General features: G+C 45.0%; 2 long non-coding RNA genes across 2 annotated transcripts; both read left to right on the forward strand.

Moving 5' to 3' along the window:
* The first annotated feature begins 3457 nt into the window (after positions 1–3457).
* Positions 3458–3947, forward strand: LOC120841423. The gene is made up of 3 exons (XR_005715745.1): positions 3458–3496; positions 3647–3718; positions 3885–3947. It is a non-coding gene; the product is annotated as an uncharacterized LOC120841423 (long non-coding RNA).
* Positions 3948–14577: 10630 nt separating this feature from the next.
* On the forward strand, positions 14578–20217 carry LOC120841370. Its single transcript, XR_006078450.1, has 3 exons — positions 14578–14775; positions 17565–17726; positions 20189–20217. It is a non-coding gene; the product is annotated as an uncharacterized LOC120841370 (long non-coding RNA).
* The last annotated feature ends 825 nt before the right edge of the window (positions 20218–21042 follow it).

The following is a 21042-nucleotide window of genomic DNA, read 5'->3' on the forward strand; positions in this document are numbered from 1 at the left end:
TAGTGCTCTTGAAACTAACAACTTTTTTAGCTCGATCTTTACCAATGAAGACTTGTCAAGTATGCCCAACTTGTGCCAACCCCTTCATCCTCCTATGAATCCTATCATGATCGACCGCTCTGGTGTACTGAAGGCCATTGATCAGCTGAAGGTGTCTTCTAGCTCTGGCGACGACCAAATAAACTCGAAAATATTAATAAATACTAAACACGTCTCTTCAACTTTACTCTGCGACATTTTCTCGCAGTCTCTTCAACTTTCTGAAATTCCATGCGATTGGAAAATCGCTAACGTCATCCCCGTTTACAAAGCAGGTGATCGCCAACTAATCAACAACTATCGCCCGATCTCGCTCACCAGTGTGTCGTCTAAACTCTTAGAGCATATACTCTATTCTAACATACTAAACTTTCTAGGCTCCCGCAGCCTTCTTTTCGAGCATCAGCACGGCTTTCGCAAGTCATACTCATGCGAAACGCAACTAACAGCTTTTCTTACTGACGTTTACTCAAACTTTGATTCTAATAAGCAAACTGACGCCATATTTATTGATTTCTCCAAGGCATTTGACAGGGTCCCTCATCAACGTCTCTTACTGAAACTTAGAAATATTAATATCCATACCTCAGTCGTCAAATGGATCTCCGAATTCCTCACAAATCGCACCCAGTACTCATCTATTAACAACACCAAATCTACCACCTGCACTGTAACCTCCGGCGTCCCCCAGGGAACCCTTCTTGGCCCCCTTCTATTTTTTAATATACATTAATGATCTCTACCTCAACATCTCCTCTTCAATACGTCTCTTCGCCGACGACTGTGTAATTTATAGACCTATTAATTCAAACCACGATAATCAAATTTTGCAAAATGACCTCGCACTTATAACTCAGTGGTGCCACAAATGGCAAATGACTTTAAACTTTAATAAATGTAAATCTCTATCATTCACCCGCAGTTCACATGTTTCATCCTTTTCTTATCACCTTTCCACTATCCCAGTAGCTACCTGTTCCTCATATAAATACCTAGGCGTTCACCTGACCTCTGATCTGTCATGGACTACTCACATAAATGCTGTCACTGCCGATGCCAACCGTACTCTCGGATTTCTTCGCCGTAACCTCAGACTAGCTACACCTTCAGTAAAACTACTAGCTTATACGACCTTGGTCAGATCTAAACTTGAATTTGCTTCATCCATATGGTCACCTTGGCAATCATATCTAACTAACAACCTTGAATCCGTTCAAAACAGAGGTCTTCGTTTTATTTACTCTGACTACTCCCCATACACTAGCATTTCAGGATTACGCAAATCAGCTAACCTTGACTTACATTCTTTACGTCGAAGGGTGTCACGTCTCACTCTTCTTCACAAAATCTTTTACCACAACAACCATCTAAAAGATTCTCTACTATCACCTCCCTACCGTATTGTCCCTTGTTTTGACCACTCATGTAAACTGCGCTCAATTACTTCGTCATCTGTCTCCTATAAAATGTCGACTTTACCATCTGCTATTGACGATTGGAACTCATTATCTGACCTCATTGTAAACATGACTGATACTAACAAGTTTGCTGCAGCCGTTAACCTCTTTCTTTCTGAAATACAAGTATAGATTACAGCGTGTTTTTTATTAACTATTTTTGTTGATGTTTTTAGTGTGTTCACTCCCTTGTATAATGCCCCCTGGGGCCCTCAAGGAAAATAAATGATGATGATGATGATGATGATGTCTGAACCTTTCAGTACGACCATATACACATTAATTCACAAAACCTATGCGACTCCATTGAAGCAAGAGAGCAAGCATGCATGCTACGACAGACAGCCCTGGCTTCCACGGACAAACGCGAGCAGCAGAGATATCTTTACTACGCTCGCGGATGCTTTTTGTCTGCACTCTTCATGAAACAATAATAATGAGGTGCCACACAGCGGTAAGGCCAATAGCCCATGCCAGATAGAAAGGTATAAACTTTCTAGCCCAAACCTCTCGGACCGAGTCAGGAGCATTTTAATATCGCAGCGCGAGATTCGGACAATGAGCAAATCGCTCTAAAGAATGCTTCGGCTGCATATGCAGTTAAGCCTTCAGCATGTTATGCAAAGCACTCGTACATCAGTCGCCGTACTTCAGTTCTACTCACCTGCCATGTAGAGTACTTTCGCGTCGTAGAACGATCCTTCAGTTCGCGCGTCTCCGGCCCAGTAGACCTGGTACGCCTTGTCGTCTTTAACTACACCGCTAAAGTCCTTATATCGTCGGAACTCACAACAGGCTGGCTCTTGTCGAGTAGAAATTCTACTAAAACATAAGAGATTGTAGAGCCCGTGCAGGATCGACAGGCTGGAGCAAGCGGGCAAACAAAAGGAGTCAAGAGCGATCGTTCATGGAAGCTCGGCGAAGCCTCTATGGGCGAAGCGAAAGTGGCGTGTTCGGCGTTTCGGCGGTCTTCTGATCAAGGGTGTCGGTTGGTTGCGCGTCATATCTCTAACATCAGCGGTTTTATGGGCTCACGCCCCGAAATCGTTTTCTCGTGCATAGATTATTTTTCGTGTTCATAGATTTGACGAAATAGTGGTATCCGAACGAACTTTACGTCCTTTGACCGTAAGTCTGTCTGCACGTCAAGACTTTTTGACGTACAGTCAGAGACTATCGATGTACAATCAGTTTCACCACCAAGACATCTTGATGGCATTTCACGGCGGCCGACTGCCACCAGGAAACCATCAGAAAGCCGGCAAGCGGAGTCTGACTGGAGTTTGATTGTTTTAGCAAAATAAGCTACAGAATTTGTCTAAGGTAAAACAGAACAAGCCTCTCCACCTTGGTCAGTTTTCTACTCTCGCAGACACTATTTCCTGCTTTTTGTGGTTTGTATCGAGACTTTTATGTCTCTGTCCGGCCAAAGCATCTGTGTTAGACTGAGACTGGGTTCTTTAGGATATGTGCAGGTATTCTTCGCAGCAAATGCCTGCCAATCAGGAACACGAGTTTGTTCTCGGCCACCAAGAGCAAGCATTTTCAAGGTGAGCTATTGCCCGCCTATATGAGTTTTGTGTTTCGTTCCTCTTGGATGCCATTTCCTATATGTAGTAGTCTTGCATTAGTATTTTGTTGTGTCTCTTCTGCAAAAACCCAAGTTTGATTAAGACCGGGTTCTTCGTTATACATGAGGGGCTTGGTGGCAAGCACCAGCCAATCAAGGACAAAAGTTTGCCTTCTGCCGCTAATGGCAAGTGTTTTCAATGTGAGTGATTGATTCCTATCTGAGTTATGTGTTTCATTCCCTACAAACACTCTATTTCCTGTCTTCATAGTGGTCCTGTCTTAGGCTTTTCTGTCTCTGTCCGGTCAAAGCATCTGTGTAACACTAAGTCTGGGTTTTTTAGGATATGTGCAGGGTGCTCTTCGCAGCAAATGGCTGCCAATCAGGAACACGAGTTTGTTCTCGGCCACCAAGAGCAAGTATTTTCAAGGTGCGTTATTACCCGCCTAAACGAGTTTTGTGTTTCATTCCTTTGGGATGTCATTTCCTATCTGTGTGGTCTTGCATTCGTATTTTGTTGTCTCTGTTCTGCAAAAACACCCAAGTTCGACTAAGACCGGGTTCTTTCTTATACATGCAGGTCTTGGTGGCAAGCACCAGCCAATCAAGGCCAGACGTTTGCTCTTTGTCGCTCATGGCAATTGTTTTCAAGGTGAGTGATTGATGCCTATCTGAGTTGTGTGTTTCATTCCTCACATACACTCTATTTCCTGTCTTTGTAGTTGTCTTGTGTCAAGGTTTTGTGTGTCTGTCCGGCCAAAGCATCTGTGTTAGACTAAGACTAAGTTCTTTAGGATAAGTGCAGGTATTCTTCGCAGCCAATGGCTGCAAATCAGGAACGAGTTTGGTTCTCGGCCACCAAGAGCAAGTATTTTCAAGGTGAGCTATTGCCCGCCTATATACCATTTATTTATTATTTATTTATTTATTTGGTGATACTGCCAGCATTCTGTAGAACGCCGAGGCAGGAGATGTACAAAACCAATATTCAAAAAACAAGCGGAAGTAGTACAAACAAACAGACAGAGCCACTACTCAACACAGTGCGAGAGTAGTGCTTCACTAAAAGTATCTCATGATTTCAAATTTACAACACTTTCAGGAAGCTTATTCCACTCACACGTGGTTCTACGATCAAAGGATGCTTTGAACAGAGTGGTTCGACACAATGGTTCGACAAGTGTTAATTGCTGTTTGCCTCTCGTGGGCCTTGTTTCGTTAGAAGACGTGTAATCACAGAGACGCAGTCGCAAATTACCTTGTTTCAAATTATAAAGAAACTTCTGTTCTGTTTTTCTCGGGGTGGCTAAATCACTCAATCCCGATCTTGGGTACAGATCTCAAACGGCAGACATAAAACCATAACGGTTGTACAGAAACCGCAATGCATTTTTGGACGGTCTCTAACATATCAATTGACGGCTTTGTATGAGGGTCCCATACAATACATGCATATTCTAGCATTGGTCTTGTGATGGTTTTATAAGCAGTCAGTTTAGCTTCAGGTGAACAGAGGTTAATATTTCGTTTTAAAAACCAGATTCCGCATTCCTTTACGAGCTATAGACTCAATATGTGCACTCCATGACAAATCAGAGGTAATTAAAACTCCGAGGTATTGATATTGTTTAACAGTCTTGAGTGGTACTCCACTAATAGTTTATGTAAAAAACAAAGGGTTGATTCTCCGCGTCATGGCCATTGAGCGCACATTTTACAGTTCAGAACCATATTCCATTTTTTGCATTACGCATGAACCAAAGATAGACAATAATTTAATTCTTCTTGATCAGACGGGTTGTTTACTTTAGCAAATAAAACACAATCGTCAGCAAAAAATTGGGTTTGTACATTGGTTTCGTGTATCTTTAAATCGTTAATAAAATTAAAAACAAAAGCGGCCCAAGGACCGAGTCCGAGAAAACGAGTGACTCGGGGGAAAAATCGAGTCAACATCTAACACACTGTGTTTTGTGTTTCATTGCTGTTGGATGACATTTCCTATGTGTAGTGGTCTCGTATTAGTATTTTGTTGTCCCTCTTCTGTAAAAACACCCAAGTTTCACAAAGACCGGATTCCTTCTTATACATGCAGGTCTTAGTGTTAAGCACCAGCCAATCAAGGCAAGAAGTTTGCTCTTTGCCGCTCATTCAAGTGTTTTCAGGGTGAGTGATTGATGCCTATCTGAGTTGTGTGTTTCATTCCTCACAGACACTCTATTTCCTGTCTTTATAGTGGTCTTGTGTCAGGCTTTTGTGTGACTGTCCGGCCAAAGCATCTGTATTTGACTAAGACTGGGATCTTTAGTATATGTGCAGGGCATTCGTTGCAGCAAATCGCTGCCAATCAGGAACACGAGTTTGTTCTCGGCCACAAAGAGCAAGTATTTTCAAGGCGAGCTATTGCCCGCCTATATGATTTTCATCATTTGTTAAGGAGCGCAAAATCAAAGCCCGGGCGTTGGCCATTGCACAAATGCTGACTTTGAAGCGCATAGGGAGGAAGCTTTACAAAAGTGTCCACCTGCCTCTACAAGTGAAACCTAAACTAAGAATGTGCAAAATTCCATATGAAAAAAAACAAAAAAAACATTGTCAGTCCGAATTAGCTCGGGGGTGTCACGAAGCAAACAAGCCACGGTACGAGTATGCTTGGTCCAGGCTTTTGTAGGGTTGGTCGATGACTCGGTGTTTTCTAAAAAAGTTTTTTTTTCTAAAAGTGTGGTGGTCGAATATTCGGGGATGGGCATTAAGTTGGGATGTTAAGGTATAAATTTCACCCACATGCTGGGATTCATGTGTCTTGTTCCCCTAGCGAGGGGCACAAGGCCTTCAAAATTTTAGGTTCGCAAAAGGGGTGCGTCAGTATTGACGTCTCATTTTACATCAGGCCTCTCATTTTAAATCTCATTATAAATGACCTGCCTAAAAATCGTTTGGGTGTACTTCCTTCCAGGAAGCATACGCTTCTGTCTCAAAAGGTCTAATCTGATGTTGACCGCATCTCAGGCCTCCACCGACGATTCATCAGGACGGGACCCAACCGGGACACTCGGGAGGAGCGGCTTAAGCAAAGGAGGCTACATATACCACAGATTCTTGCGTACAAGAACCGAAAATAGATAGACGGTGGGTGTTTAATTTGCTATGCCTTTTGGCATGCACAATCTGTTTGTTATGATTGACGATTACTGCGGAGTTCAAATTCAACTATTGTAAAATACCGAGCATGCTCCCAGATCGCAGAAGCACCTACCCTCTGATTCGGAACGATCCGCAAATAAGCAAAGGGCATACCCGACACCCATCCACCTATTTTGAGCCATGCTCAATATAATAAAAGAGCACACCAAGTGCGAGGTGCTGTGGCGTCTTTGCCACAATGGCGCCGGTCGCAGAGCTGACAGTCCGTGACTGGCGCAAGACATGGCATGGCCTTTGGAAACCAGGGGATTGAGATTAAAGTAGCGCAGCAATTGGAGGCAAGTGGTGAAGGTGAGGAGAGTTAACAGAAAATAATGGTGAAGGAAGTTCCGTCGCATGAGGCATATGTGTCCCGTGCATGTAATTTTGAGTGTGCTGTAGATGGCTACTCAAAAAAAATTGTTACTTCGACGTAACTAATCACAAATCTCTCTTGCAGTTTCCATGGCCCACAAGCCAGCAGGTGCCAGTTCGTTCTCGTTCAAAGGTGAGGACTCTAGATTTTCTAGATTGCTTTGAAGCTGCAATACTGAAGCCAGCCAATCGGTACGGCATATTTAATTGACAGAACTCAGAACGACTGGGGACGCTTTCACTGAAGCCTGTTTTACTGCAATACACGCGGTACGGCATATTTAGTTGACGGAGCTTTGAACCTCTGGAGACACTTTCACTAAAGCTTGTTTTGCTGCTATACACAGGTGTATTGCAGCAAAACAAGCTTCAGTGAAAGCGCCCCTACTCGTTCTGAGCTCCGTCAATTAAAGGTGCCGTACCGCTTGTCTGTCTGGCTTCAGTGTTGCTGTACGCGACAAAACATGTGCCCAGTTTTGTCACAATAGGCAACTTATGTCACGCACATGTAATTTTGAATTTATCCGGCTTAGTGTGCTGTAGGTGGCTGGTCAAAGAAATAGGTACTTAAACGCAACTAATCGCAAATCTTTCTGGCAGTTTCCACGGCCTAAGAGCCAGCAGGTCCCAGTTTGCTTTTCCTCAAAGGTGAGAATTAGAGATTCCCAAAGCAGGAATACTGAAGCCAGACAACCGGTACATGCAGCATTTTTAATTGGCTGCGCTGAGAACGACTGGGGGCTCCTGCATTGAAGCTTATGTTTCTGTAATACACGCGGGCGACATTGAAGTGTGCCCAGTTACGTCCCAAGAGGATATCTGTGTGCCGCGCATGTAATTTTGAATCTTTCAGACTTAGTGTACCTTACGTGGCTACTCAAAGTAACTGCTACTTGGACGCAACCAACCGCTAATCTCTCTCAGTTTCCACGGCCTACAAGCAAGCAAGCACCAGTTCGTTTTTCCTCAAAGGTGAGCATTCCAGATACTCTGGTTAGGTGCGAAGCAGGAATAGTGAAGCCAGATGAGCGGATACATTTATTTAATTGACCAAGCTCAGAGTGACCCGTGGCTGTGGAATTGACGTTTATTTTTCCGCAACCAAACGCAGAAATAATTTTGAATCTATCCGGCTTAGTGAAAGATTGCTATTTGTCGCGAACTAATCACAGATTTTTATTTTGCAGTTTCTATATGGCTACAGCTAGCCGGTGCTTTTTTCATTGAAAGGTGAGGACTTTACATTCTGTTTTCAAACATCAAGTTTTTGAAAGAGGGTCCTAAACAATTAACTTTCTTTTGCAGTAAATGCCAGATCCTTCAGTTCAGGAATATGGATAAGCCCTGTGTTTTGCTTCTTTATTCATAATTTGACAAGAGAATAATTTTTTTTTATTTTATCACTCAGAAATACACACAAGAAGAGACTGCGTTGCAAAGAAATGTCGTGCTGAACGTGATATTCCAACTCGTATATAGTTTTCTTGGTAGCCGATATAATATATTGAATTCCAATATCCATATTACGCTAGGTACACTGGAATCGTAAACCCTTATTGGATCCCCATTCGACACATGAGGATCCATTAAGGGTTTATACGGTATTGGATTCCGATGTTTTTAGCGTATAATGGATATTGGAATCCCATAACAAACCCTTATTGTAATACAAAACAATAAATGTAATGTTTTATAATACACTGTCCATATCGTACTGTAATACAATAAAAAGATATTGTTTACCAATATCCACAATACGCTGTTCATATTGGGGTTTCTCAATAGGGTACTGCAAGCTATCTGTATTTGGAGAGTGCAGGAACCGCTGCACCTTGTAAGGGAAGTGATCCGAAGTTGCCCTCCCCACCGGGAAAAAGTACTGTCGCAGACATGTTGGCATTGAAGCATACTTGGAGTTAACCTGTGGTGGTTTCACATCTTGCGAGTACCACACCTCCCCCTATTAGCCCCGAGAGCGAACCCAAGCGTCGCTGCGGTCGCCGCGCCCTGATTGGGTGAGGCGAATAGTGACGTCAGGGCGATGACTCCGCTCCGCGATCTCGCATCGGCTCTCTTCCCAGCGTCGGTTTGCTGGTTTGGCGTTGTGCGCCGCAAGCTCTTCGAGGAGCTGGACTTCGTTTACCAGGTATATAAGACGTTGAGTTAGGCCGATATTGACGTGCTTCCTTACATTTTATAAGCCTGCTTGTTCCCTTTACCTTTAAAATTGGGTTACAAATCCCGAAGGCTATGGGCGGAGGCAATTCCGCCGATGAACCTCCCCGCCCGTCCACACGACACATGGCAATTTTGCGAAGGATCGCTGGAGCGGTGGCGCAAGTGTTTCAGACGCTGGAAATCTGTCCCTTGCATGTTCATGATTTAGGACGATATTACATCCCTCTTTCAAGGCATTTGAAGTGGCACTTATATCATCCCAGGCAGCACAAGATATTTTACCGACATTGGTCTCAGCATGGTTAAGGTGGCCCCATGTGGGCCCAGCTTGACCAGTCTAGAGCCTGCATTCATGATGCCGGCACTAAACTGGCTACATGACGGCAACATTGGCCGTTTCTGCCAGCGTCCAACCAATATTGCGGCATCCCGGCTACATGACGGCAACATTGGCCGTTTCTGCCAGCTTACAAAAGATATTGCTGCATCCCGGCGACATGACGGCAACATTGGCCGTTTCTGCCAGCTTCCAAAAGATATTGCTGCATCCTGGGTACATGACGGCACCATTGGCCATTTCTGCCGGCTTCGAAAAGATATTGCTGCATCCCGGCTACATGGCGGCCACATGACGGCAAGATTTGCCGTTTCTGCCAGCTTCCAAAATATATTGCTGAAAATATATGAAGTTCTATATCGGGCTCTGTTTTGCAACCACCGAATGACGGCACTGCACCAGCCAAGTCGCGGCAACATCGCCGGGATTCTTCCATATGTACTAGGAATATTTAGACACATAAGCATTTTTGCCTATAAAACCTTAACCATCAGACTTTAAAACCTGAATTGATTGATGTTTTTTCCATCTTCGAGCGCTGCTCTTAGGCGTCCGTTTCTGGCTTGATCGGCGTTGCCGTCGGCGTAACAGTAAAGCGTCGGCGTAACACATTTTCGTGACGCGCCATAAAAAAGCGTTACACCGACGTGTTACGCGACGCGTCACAAAAAAGTGTTACGCGACGCCGACGCGTCACAAAAAAAGTGTTACGCGACGCCGACGCTTCACGAAAAAGCGTTACGTGGAAACGTTACGCGACGCCGAGGCGTCACGAAAAAGCGTTACGGAAAAGCGTTACGCCTACGCGTTACGCGACGCCGAGGCGTCACGAAAAAGCGTTACGCTGACGCCGAGGCGTCGTGGAACGCATCGTCATAACGTTTTTTTGGGACGCCTCGGCCTCGCGTAACGCTTTTTCGTAACACCTTGGTGTCGCGTAAGGCGTCCGCATAACGCGTTTTCGTGACGCGTCGGCGTGATGCTTCTTCGTGACGCCTCGGCGTCGCGTAACACTTTTTCGTGACGCGTCGGCGTAACGCTTGTTTGTGACACCTCGGCGTCGTGCAACGCGTAGGCATTACGCTTTTTCGTGATGCGTCGGCGTAGCGCTTTTTCGTGACACGTCAGCGTCGCGTAACGCTTTTTCGTCACGCCTTTGCGTCGCGTAACGAAAAATCGTTACGCCGACGGCGACCGTAACGGTAGCCGTAACGCGTCGGCGTAACGCGTCGCCGTCGGCGTTACCGCGCGGTGCATTATGGGAAACGTGCCATAATGCACCGCGGTGCTGCGCGTGTTGCATTATGGGACGTCTCCCACAATGCACCAAGCGAAAGGGAGGGGGAGGAGAAGGGGGAGGAGGAGGAGGGACAAGGATGAAAAAGAGGCAGGAGGAAGAGAGCTAGCTCCCCCCTGACAGATCCCCCCCCCTCCCCTCTACCTACGTCACTGGTGTATGAAAATCTCAAAATAACCCGCTGTTACTGAGCCCCGCAACTAGACCAAAGCTTCCGACAAACAAAAAAAAATGTAAATAATTTTTAAGCAAAACATAAAAACTCAAAACAATTATTCAATGATTACTTAAGATATTGTACACCCTCACATATAAAAAAAAATCAAGTTAAATTAAGATGTCGAACACCCTGTTCCTTTTTTTTCTTTTTTGCACATATTGACGTAGATCTCGGTCAGCAAACAAAGGTTATCATGGAACGTATAACAGGAGAAGAAGCTGGCACATTATGTCTGCTCGCCCAAAAAATTGACATCAAACTGCGTAGAGAACAAGATAACTCCAGTAATGGCTGGCCACGGTAGTGACACCGGCCGCCGAAATATAAACTGCAGTAGAGTTGGGTAGAAACCGAAACTATATGCCGCAGTCGTATACTTGTCCGATCCAAAGCCACAGCCAATCCAAAGTCTAATCCAAAGCCACAAGCAGCTTCTGGAGTCTGGATTCTTTTCCGTCCCGTCCACTGATCTCAATTGTCATAGAAATCAGTGGTCCCGTCCGTGCAGACAAAGGCCTGTTTGAACCTTCAACGTGCGTGGGTCAAATGATTGTTTAGGTAAGTTTTCTCGATTTCATATTCATAATGTATGCCCGAAGAGTATCATCTACATGTGCTGGATGATTTTCCGAGCACCGTAGCTTAAGTTGCCACCATAATTCGGATGATATTCAACTTTTTTCGACGCTTGAGCGGTCTCCGCGATTTCGTGTCGAGTCGCAGTTCTGAGGGATGCTGGCTGCCTTCGGGAAACGATCGCTATCGCTTGTGAAGGCTGTTCGTTCAAGCCTTGCGTAAATGCTAGCCGCTATCTTGAGAATCCCGTGAATGTTCTGCTATACCGTAGCACTGCAGAGACGCTGATCGGATTGTTTCGAAAGTTCGCGTTGCTATCGGCGAGCCCTTCGGACTAGCTGTAAGTGCCAGGCGCGCTAAACTTAGCTGTGCTGTCAAACGCTTGGATACGAATCTTAGAACGAACGCCTTAAATGTGTTCGGGACGGCGACACGCGTGAAGAATTAGATGGTTTTTACTTTGACGTGTCGTCTCGTCCTTTCTCACGTTTGCGACTGCGTATCTCGGTCAGCGCGCGCTGGCTTTTTGAGCTGCGTCCAGCGGGATGGCGCGGTTGGGGTACTGGCGTTTAGCGGGTTTCAGCGGGTTGTTAGAACACGCTCCAAGCTGGGCGTCGTCGTAGCGCTCGCGTACGGCGTGTGCACCGCGTCGGCCTGCTCTGCGTGTCGTCGGTGTTCAGGCGCGCGGGCCTAGAGTTGCTTAAAAGTGTTGACAGGACCCTGTTAAGCTCGTCACTTCCGTTGTTTTCTTCCTTACGGGCCCCTGCATATATGTCTAGCCTTGCGAGCCTCCCAGAGTACTACTACTATAGCTACTGAAGATTATTATTGTTTGCCTTAATGGCGTTTTAGTTTACCCCGGTCATATTCGTGACTTCTAGAACCCGAAGGTGCACACATACTTTACATGGCTGAGGAAAGAGGTTATATGTAAGCAGTGATAGAGTGCAGGCGAGCTGGTAATTAATCGACATCTTGTAAATCCTGAGATGTTTGTTCGTTTTTTTAGCGTTCCCCATATCAGGGTTTACAAGATATAGGTTATACGATTTGATTAAAATGCTCAAGAAAGTTGCAGTGTAAAAATTGCACACCTGGCAGGTGCTCTCGCTTGTATAGTGGACAGCTCGCAATGAAAACTCGCACGGCTGTCCCTTTTCGCACTTCGAAAACGGAAGCTTTGCCATGGTCAGCACATTAACAATCTGTGGTGCTTAGCTGGTGGGGGCAGTAACGTAGGAAGGGGGAGGGGGGCGGCAAGCAAACAATTTTCAAGATGCAATTGCTTCCCCCCCCCCCCCCACGCGCGCACACACACAGATGTTCAAAACTTCTGCTGCTGCCGCACCCAAAACAGCCATGACATCTATCGTCTACTTACAAACGTGCACATCATTCTATTAAAAAAAAAAATCTACGGTAACAAATGGCCAAGGACCAGTGGCGTACCAACTTGTTTTTAAGTGAGGGGGCAAACGACACCACCCCCCCCCCCCCCCGAGCTGGGGGGGCGGTGCTCTTGGTATCCCTTCGGCGCCGCCGGCCAGTGTTTGCCCTGCCCTGTGGCGGCTGTTTAAGGGGGGGGCTGCAAAACACATTCCTTGCCCCCCCGGTTGGTACGCCCATGCCAGGAACTTTTCAAGTATTCCCTCATCTAGTAGTGTTGAAAATGTTCAGAAGACGTGTATAGTCTTGTGCTGAGGTCATGGGGGCAGTGGCATAGGAAAGGGTTTTTTTTTTTTTTTAATAATATTGTTTACTGGAAATGACTGATTTTCCTGCAGCCCCCCCCCCCCCTCCCCTTCCCCCTTTTCTTATGCCACTGCCCCCATCACCTAAGCACAAGACAATACACTTCAGAAATTGCACGCTGCTCTAGTTCCTTTTTTTTCTTTCGTCAATAAAAATATTCTACCCTACAAAAAAAATTATCGCCAGAACTTTTTTTCTTTTCTTTCCTTTTTTTTTTGGGGGGGTGGGGGGGTGGGGTGATGTGTTTGGGATTCTCCAAGTTTTGGAGTGGGTACAAGATACCCACCCCTTTCCCCTATCGCCTCCCTGCCCCTGCGACAAACACGTACACATACATTGATCGCCTGTGTCCGATCCCCGTGGCGTGAGTACCGTTTAATCTGAAGTGCACAACCCAATGCTAATTAATTTTGTTTTAATAGAAGCAAAAATATTTGCTTTAAATTATTATAATTCTGAAACCAGAACCACCAATATTTTTATAAACTCGTCGAGGCTTAAAGCCAGTGTCATTCACAACACAAAGGTGAGAACTTCTAAACCACTCTGTTCACAGCGCGACAAGATCGCACCACACGCGAAGCGCAGATAAATAAAATCCAACACACTCAACGGCTTCGTGCCAACGCCTTCGTACCCTAATCTCCTAGTACCCCCGTGCAGCGTCCGCGCCTCCGCACGCAATCCGCACTCACACTAGAGTCTACTCACACACTTTGAGTGCGGATAAGAGTCCAACACAATCCGTACCCGGAGTGCGGATAAGAATCAAAATTATTCACACTCGGAGTGCGGATTAGAATCCACCACTATCCATACTTGGTGTGCGGATAAGGACAGCCACAAGCCAACTCCCACACCTGCCAGGCGCTCTCGCTTGTACGGTGGAGGCTTCCTACTTCAACTTTTAAATACTTGAGGTTCTGTCAAAGTTGAAGGGAGTCTCTTAAAGCATTTTTGGAACCATGCCCAAAACGCAGTGTGGGTGCAATTTTAGTCTAAAAGGCTGGTCCACACTGTTGCTACCCGCTAGGACTGAGTCTGACAAAACCAGTCTTCAAGCCTCTTGTGACACCTTATGATAGTGCTGTGCAGCAGCAATGTTATTCGTAAGCAACTTAAAACCCTGTTTTGTTCAACTTGGTCATTGTCGGTTGGAACAGTGTGAACCAGCTTTAACACCCTAGGTGAATGTAATCAACAGTAGCTTCAGGATAAACTTGCGCATTGTACTACCCCAAAGTATTTTGACCACATCTCCGGTGTTGATTCTTGATTTCTATCCCAGCACTACAGAACACGTCAAACGGCTTGTTGATTGCTGTGCATGTGCCTATCAAGCGAGCTGTGCTATTTCTAGGCGGTGTTTAATTTGTTTTGAAGTTCCCGGGGATCTTTTAAGGCACCGGTAGGTATCTAAGCTCGACATGCACACTGTTCTTAGTACAATTACTTCATGCAGAAGTTAATTTTTCTTATTTGGTTGAGTTTAATGGTGGTGTCGTCATGGTCTTTGCACTGTCGACGACAGGAGAAGCGTCATGTTGCACTTGTTCTTTTGTTGATCCGTGAAGCAAGTTCTGGTTTCTTTTTTGTTCCAGAATGTCAGTCTGAGTCTTATTCATGATGTTGCAGGAAGTCTGTATGATGGACGAAAAAACTGGAGGTGACTAGAAGCTGCCGATGAGCTGCCAGTCTGTATGGCAGCTATCAACACGGAAAGGGCCTGCAGGCGCATCAGCCCTCCCCCCATTCCTCTACTGCCATTGGAGACAGGATTCTTTGTAAAAGGTGAAACAGGGCCCTTGCACTTCTTCCACAGCACCCTGCTGGATTTATCTCACATTTTGATTTTCAAAACAAACAACATTACAAACTGTAAAATACCGAACAAACGCCCACTCTAAATTGGAGATACACATAGAGAGCTGGGGGTTGAGCACTTGGTAGGTACTATAGTTGGTAAGTGTTCATGGTCCCTTGCTTGGTCTGTGCACGGAATTACGAATAGCTGCATTTGCGGAGCTAGTTAATTATGCAAACACAAAAAAACAAAGCCTGACCTCTTCTTTTTTTTTTTTTTTTTTACAAAGAAGTTATTTGAAAAGCGTTCGATTAGCATTGGCCGTTACTAAAGCGTTCAATTTACTCTTCTGAGTTAGAACAAAAAAGCAACCCATCTTTTCTTGTACACCACCTTCTGTGGCAATAAAAAGAAAGCTAGGGGGGGGGGGGGGGCAGGCAGGTGCAAATGGCTCTGTGTTAGCGCACCACGTAGTTCTGAACTTCTTTTGGTCTCGGTCTGAGTTTGGGTTTTGGCATGTCAACCACGCAGTTGCTAGAGTGCATCTTTTTTGTACGACGATTGCAGTTGAGGGAGTTGAATTGGGATTGCAGAGCAGGCACATTCACATCTCTTTACTTTTGGGTTACCCTGCACTGCCCGAAGGCATTATTGCAGGGGGGTGAGGGGAGGGGAGGTATGTAGTCATTCGTGAAGGTAGAAATACGCCCGTGCATATGTACAAAAAACAAACAAGAAATGCAGGTAAACACATTCAAAAACAAAAGCGAGCCCAGAATAAGATAAAAGCCACATTGGTTGCTCACATTCTATAGTCGGTGACAGGTCAATAAGGAAGTGGAAGCTGCTCCCACCTTTTTCCACTATAGCAGACTGAACCCTGGAAAGGAGGCGCCCTCCTTTCCAGCGTTTGCTCTGCTAAAAGAGAAAGAGGTGGGAGGAGCTTTCACTTCATTCTTGACCTGTCACCGACTATAGGTACCTGCCAACGTTCCATGTTTTAAAACGTAAGCCACCACTTTGACCAGTAGGATGAATTGGGCTGTTGTATATTGGGTGTATCAAGGAGCGGCCAGGCTCTTTAAATCGACTGCAAAAGTCGGTTTCTTAACCTATCGCACTCCGACTTTGTGCAGCGTTGCTCGGGGATGGTGCATTTTTTTTTTGTAAAATTTGCAAAGAGCGAACTTACCTGAGGAAAAAGTAAAGAAAGAAAAAGCTTAGCTCCTATGGAAATGCGACAAAGCCAAAGGTCTTCAAACAATATGGCGCCGTTTCACTAGAGGGACAAAAGATGGCGCAAGGGGTCACGACGCCAACTGCGCCAACGTACGAGCATACGGCGCCGAAAGCTGACGTCTTTAGTAGACAATCTTTTCAACTCAAAAGTGGCACGAGCTTTTCTGATATCAGTTGCCAATGCATTATTTTATTATGCTTACTGATAAAACATATTGAATGGACCCATAATCGATTAGAAAAGTGGTTTGTTGGGATATTTTGACTGTTTTTTTCGGAGTACCAATGTCATCTGCTTTGCAGTTCCTTGTTGTTACCGCGCCTGTTTTTGTTTCTGCGACTGTCGCCGCCTGTGGAATGCACTCTACTTTTGAGTTGAAAAGATTGTCTGCTAAAGACGCCAGCTTTCGGTGCCGTATGCTCGTTCGTTGGCGCAGTTGGCATTGTGGCCGCTTGCGCCATCTCTTGTCTCCCGTGCGAAATGGTGCCGTATTGTTTGAAAACCTTTGCCCTCGCCGCATTTCCATAGGAGCTAAGCCTTTTTCTTTCTTTACTTTTTCCTCGGGTAAGTTTGCTCTTTGCAAATTTTACAAAAAAGTGCACCATCTGTGGGCAACGCTGCACAAGTCATAGCGCGATAGGTTAAGAAACCGAATTTTCCGGTCAATTTAAAGAGCCTGGCCACTCCTTGATACACCCAGTAGTTACCACATATGTGTGCAGGACAGTCATGCAGTTGTTAATGACCATTGGTACCCAACTCAACCTCGTGCAGGGTGTCTGTGAACTGGAAAAATGGTAATGTTGAGGAAGTTGGCGATTGCAAAAGCCTAAAGATTTCCACCCTAATCACCATCGATCAGGGATATTCAGCCTTCCTTTGTCTGAATGTCAGCAAAAGACACGTGTGGTGTGACACATAAACCTTCCTACTCAGGAACTCAGCCAGCTTACCAATGTAAATCTCTACTTGGAAACTATAGAGTCTTGGGAGAATCCAGAGATACAATTTCATCTCGAAATGTATGAAAAACAGAAACTTCTGTACTCGAAATGAAGTGCTGCTGCTTATGGCAGTGCTGCTTAAGGCAGCTTTGTGGAATGGTTTCATAGTGCGACAGGTTGTCTCTAGAGCTACCCATTTGCTCCTGAATGGACTTTGCATGGGATTTTTTTACAGGCTGTGAACATCATGGCTATTGAGGTAGTTTCTGCTGCGGGGAAGAGAATATCTCTCAGCTTGACAGTCCACAGAAGCTTTAGCAGCCAGGATTTTGGATGTTGCGAGAGCAATGACGTTTGCCTTTAGCTCATATTTTTTGCCAGAAGTTGTACAACCAACCGCCAGGGTTCTCTCATCCGACCGCAGGACATGCCGGCTACTGTGGCGTCATTTAATGCTGTCGCTTAGAGACCTCCTTTAATGAGTGGGTGGTATAGAATGCTAGAACGCAGAGGTGCATTTCAGTCACCATGCTGTAGCAGCTGCTGCTGGGATGTTCTGATTGGTTCTCATTGCAGTCATTACAATTTTCAGATTGTTTGTTTTCTTCAGTGGGAGCTCATGAAGGTGGCACTGTGCACAGAGGGACAGAGTGGCTGACAGTGAGTTGCCCAAGAGAACCTGCTGGCTCTCGTGACCATCTCCGAAAGCCTCTGGATGGGCTAATTGACAGGCGTGCCTGGACATTTATAAAAGGTAGTCTACATCTACAATGTAGACTACCTTTGAATTACGCCTTGGTCTAACTGCAGTTGCCAGGATACTGTGTTTGGCTGCTAGAAGTGAACTGGATATGCTAAGCGGCACATGTTGCCAAGTAGGGACACGCTGGGACGCTTATCCACAAACTGCACTTCCCAGTCCATGAGCCACCAAAGACCCAGCCAAAGAGATCCCGAGTCAAGTCAAAGTTTTCTGTTAATCTTGCTAGTAGCAGCGTCGTAGTCGTTAATTAAAATGTCGGCGTTGCCCCGCTCATTGCGGCACACCGAGCAAAGCAGAGCGAAAGAACGGAGATAAGGACTACCAAAAGTGCCGTCCTTAGCAGGGTCCGACAACCCTTGCTTGCCAATAGGCTGACTTGGGGATGCCAACGATGATGTCACGAAGCTTTGGACAGGTTACATGTGGAAGAAAGGCTCAGTGCATGCCCTGCTATAATTGCTGCACATATTGAAAATAAATGCAGTTTACGTTGACTTTTGCCCGAGTTTAGTGCGATTACTGAATTAACGAGTCAAAATGCTATGTAAGTCTGCTCCTTTCTTACAAAGTGCTTCAAGCTCCCTTTAGTGCTAGTTTGACTTGTTTGCACAAGCCTGTGCCAGTGCACAAACTAGAGTCTATACATTGCTGTACTCTAATGCATTTAATGCACTGCCAAAGGAAAAGGTTCAGATACAATTAAGCCCAAGCAGCTAAACCATTAATTTGAAGGCGACATACAGTAGACTCTCATTATTACAAACTCCAGGAAGCCACGAATTTTGTATGAATTGTCAAAAGCTCAAATTATCAGAAGTTAATCTAAATATGTTGCAAGATAAATTATGATTTTCTATATGGATGGCTACACATACAAAACAGATATTTCATGATTTCCTCTGCACAGGCCCATTAAGCATAAGCTGGTATGCCATTCATGAAACATTGGTAAAATTTATGACACAAGTTTATTCGACCCTCAAAAATGTTGTTTATCAGGGACTGTTTAGACAGCGCATGACACCTCAAAACAAAATTAAGTTTGTTCAACCAGAAAAAAGTTGTGTATTAGGGACTGTTAAAGCAGGGACCCATGAGTAATGGAAACGGGCATTGTGCTGCAGTTTCTATAGCAACTTGCGTGAACACTGCGATATAAAGCCATGCCGCCACATCACAGCATCCTTGCAAATTGATATGGAAACTGCCGCGCGGCGCCCGTTTTTGCCGCTCATGTGTCCTCTGCTTCAGAGACGTGTATAAAGATAGTTTAACCATTCATTTGGATGTATAGAAGGCAAATGAGGAGGTGCCTTTCGCTTAAGGTGGGCTGGGCGTGTTCCAGAGCATTTTCACAAATTCGTATGTGGCCAACCAGCAACCTCGCATAATATCCTGGCAGTGGTTGTGAGAAACAAAATTAATGAGCTCGTTGGAGTAACTCTCGGTGACTGAGGTGCAGTGATGTTTTGATCGTGGTCATGCAAAATCACGGTGGAAGATATAGAAAATATAAAAAAACGTGCGCAACCAGCTGAACGATTGACTTAATCCGTACACCAGGCGTCGAAGCAGTCAGACTCCATTTGAGCAAAACAGAAATCAAGCGGAACATTAGTTTCCTACATCTACTTGCATAACCATAATCGAAACAGTGCGGGCACCATATTTTCAACCATGGAGAGTTACTACAATTAACTCTTAGGCACTTATCAAAACCGTTTCTCGCTACCATAGCTAGGGGATTATTTTCAGCTTCTGGTTGGCCAAGAGAGATTGTCGAACTCTCTGTCTGCGTCTGATGCAGGCCTTGGCTCTGCTTGCTCCTTTCATATACCAAGATCTATATGTACGGCTCTGCTCTGCTTTAGCCTTGTAGAGTATGCTTTTTACTGAGCACCAGTGCACCGCAGGAAAACAAAGCCTGTGAAAGCAAGCTTCACAGGTGCTGCTTCTCCGCAGTGCACCGGTGCTCGGAAAGAAGTGAGCTCAACGGGGCCGCGAGAACAAAAAGTATGAATTACACGAAAACGTCGTTCAAATTAAGTGGCTTATGAATACATTGAAAACGTAGCAGGTCAGCCCAAGTTTTGAAATTTGTTTGACTTAACCAGAGTTATTAAATCTCCGAGTTTGAATTATCGCGTGCCTACTGTATACTCTAAAGGAGATATGGCTCACTTGATTGTGCCTAATATCACTGAATGGTTATGTAAATTTTAATTTGCTAGTTTTATTTCTCAAGCACTTGTTGTGTTGGGTATTCAAATCAATGCAAATTTTTACTTTGGCTCAATTTATGGGAGGTTTGTTTTATATATCATGTGCAGTAGAAAGGTGGGGAGCTGGGCTAGGTAGTAAACACGTTGCTTGCTGATGTTAACCATGTATGTCATATACAGCTTGTTGTGATTGTGTTTTGATTTCGAATCCTCTTCTGCTCTTTATTTCAGGCTGCTCTTATATGCACCATGAAGATATCGAAGAGGTCTCCAATTGAAGGACAACTATAAGCACAAGCATGGAGGGGCATCTAGATGGCGAGCGCAAGGACAACTGTAATGTAAAATTTCTCCCAACTTAAAGCAAGGCATGCTTTCTTCCAATAAAGGCATTGTGGCAAAACTTCTTAATTAGTTCGTTTGTTCAGCTGCCATCTTTACGAACAGCTGATCTCACACAAACAAAATCCTGGCAATGAGTAGTAGAGGTTGTGTGCTCTTTTTCTTGTTGAACTCTTGTTGTTTTGTCTAAGGATAAAAAATTGTACAAGTTAGTATATTTAATGACAGAGCCTATGAACTCTCCATACCAATCCATACCTCAAAAGTTTCATGTGACTTCGGCTTGCTTGAACATGGAAGCTGTTTGCACTAAATAACGGAGCACTAGACCTTTCTGTCTTCTTGAAGCCCATAGCTACGAGCCATCCGCGCCAATCCTGCACCTCCGATACATCAGGTGACACCCCTGGCAAAGGTATAGCCCTTCCAGGGGAGTCGCGTGATGTATCGGAGGTGCGGGTGGTACGGATGGCTCGTAACTTTGGCCTTATCTAAGGCCGAAAGGTGTAGTGCTTGATTATTTAGTGCCGACAGCTTTCATAATTCCTACGGATAGCTCTCCGTAGTGAGCTACAGACATTCCGTCATTTTACGACATTATGTGCCTTGTTTTTACAGACTGTCCAGTTTCTAGATTACGGGAAATCTTGCCGGCAATATAAAACCAGCAACTTTTACCAATAAAATGGGAAAACGGATAACTGTCTGTTAAGTGGAATATAGACGTTCCGTCATTTTACAAA

Source organism: Ixodes scapularis, unplaced genomic scaffold, assembly GCF_016920785.2.
Source record: "Ixodes scapularis isolate PalLabHiFi unplaced genomic scaffold, ASM1692078v2 PGA_scaffold6__148_contigs__length_123643588, whole genome shotgun sequence".
In the NCBI taxonomy this organism is placed as follows: Eukaryota; Metazoa; Arthropoda; class Arachnida; order Ixodida; family Ixodidae; genus Ixodes; species Ixodes scapularis.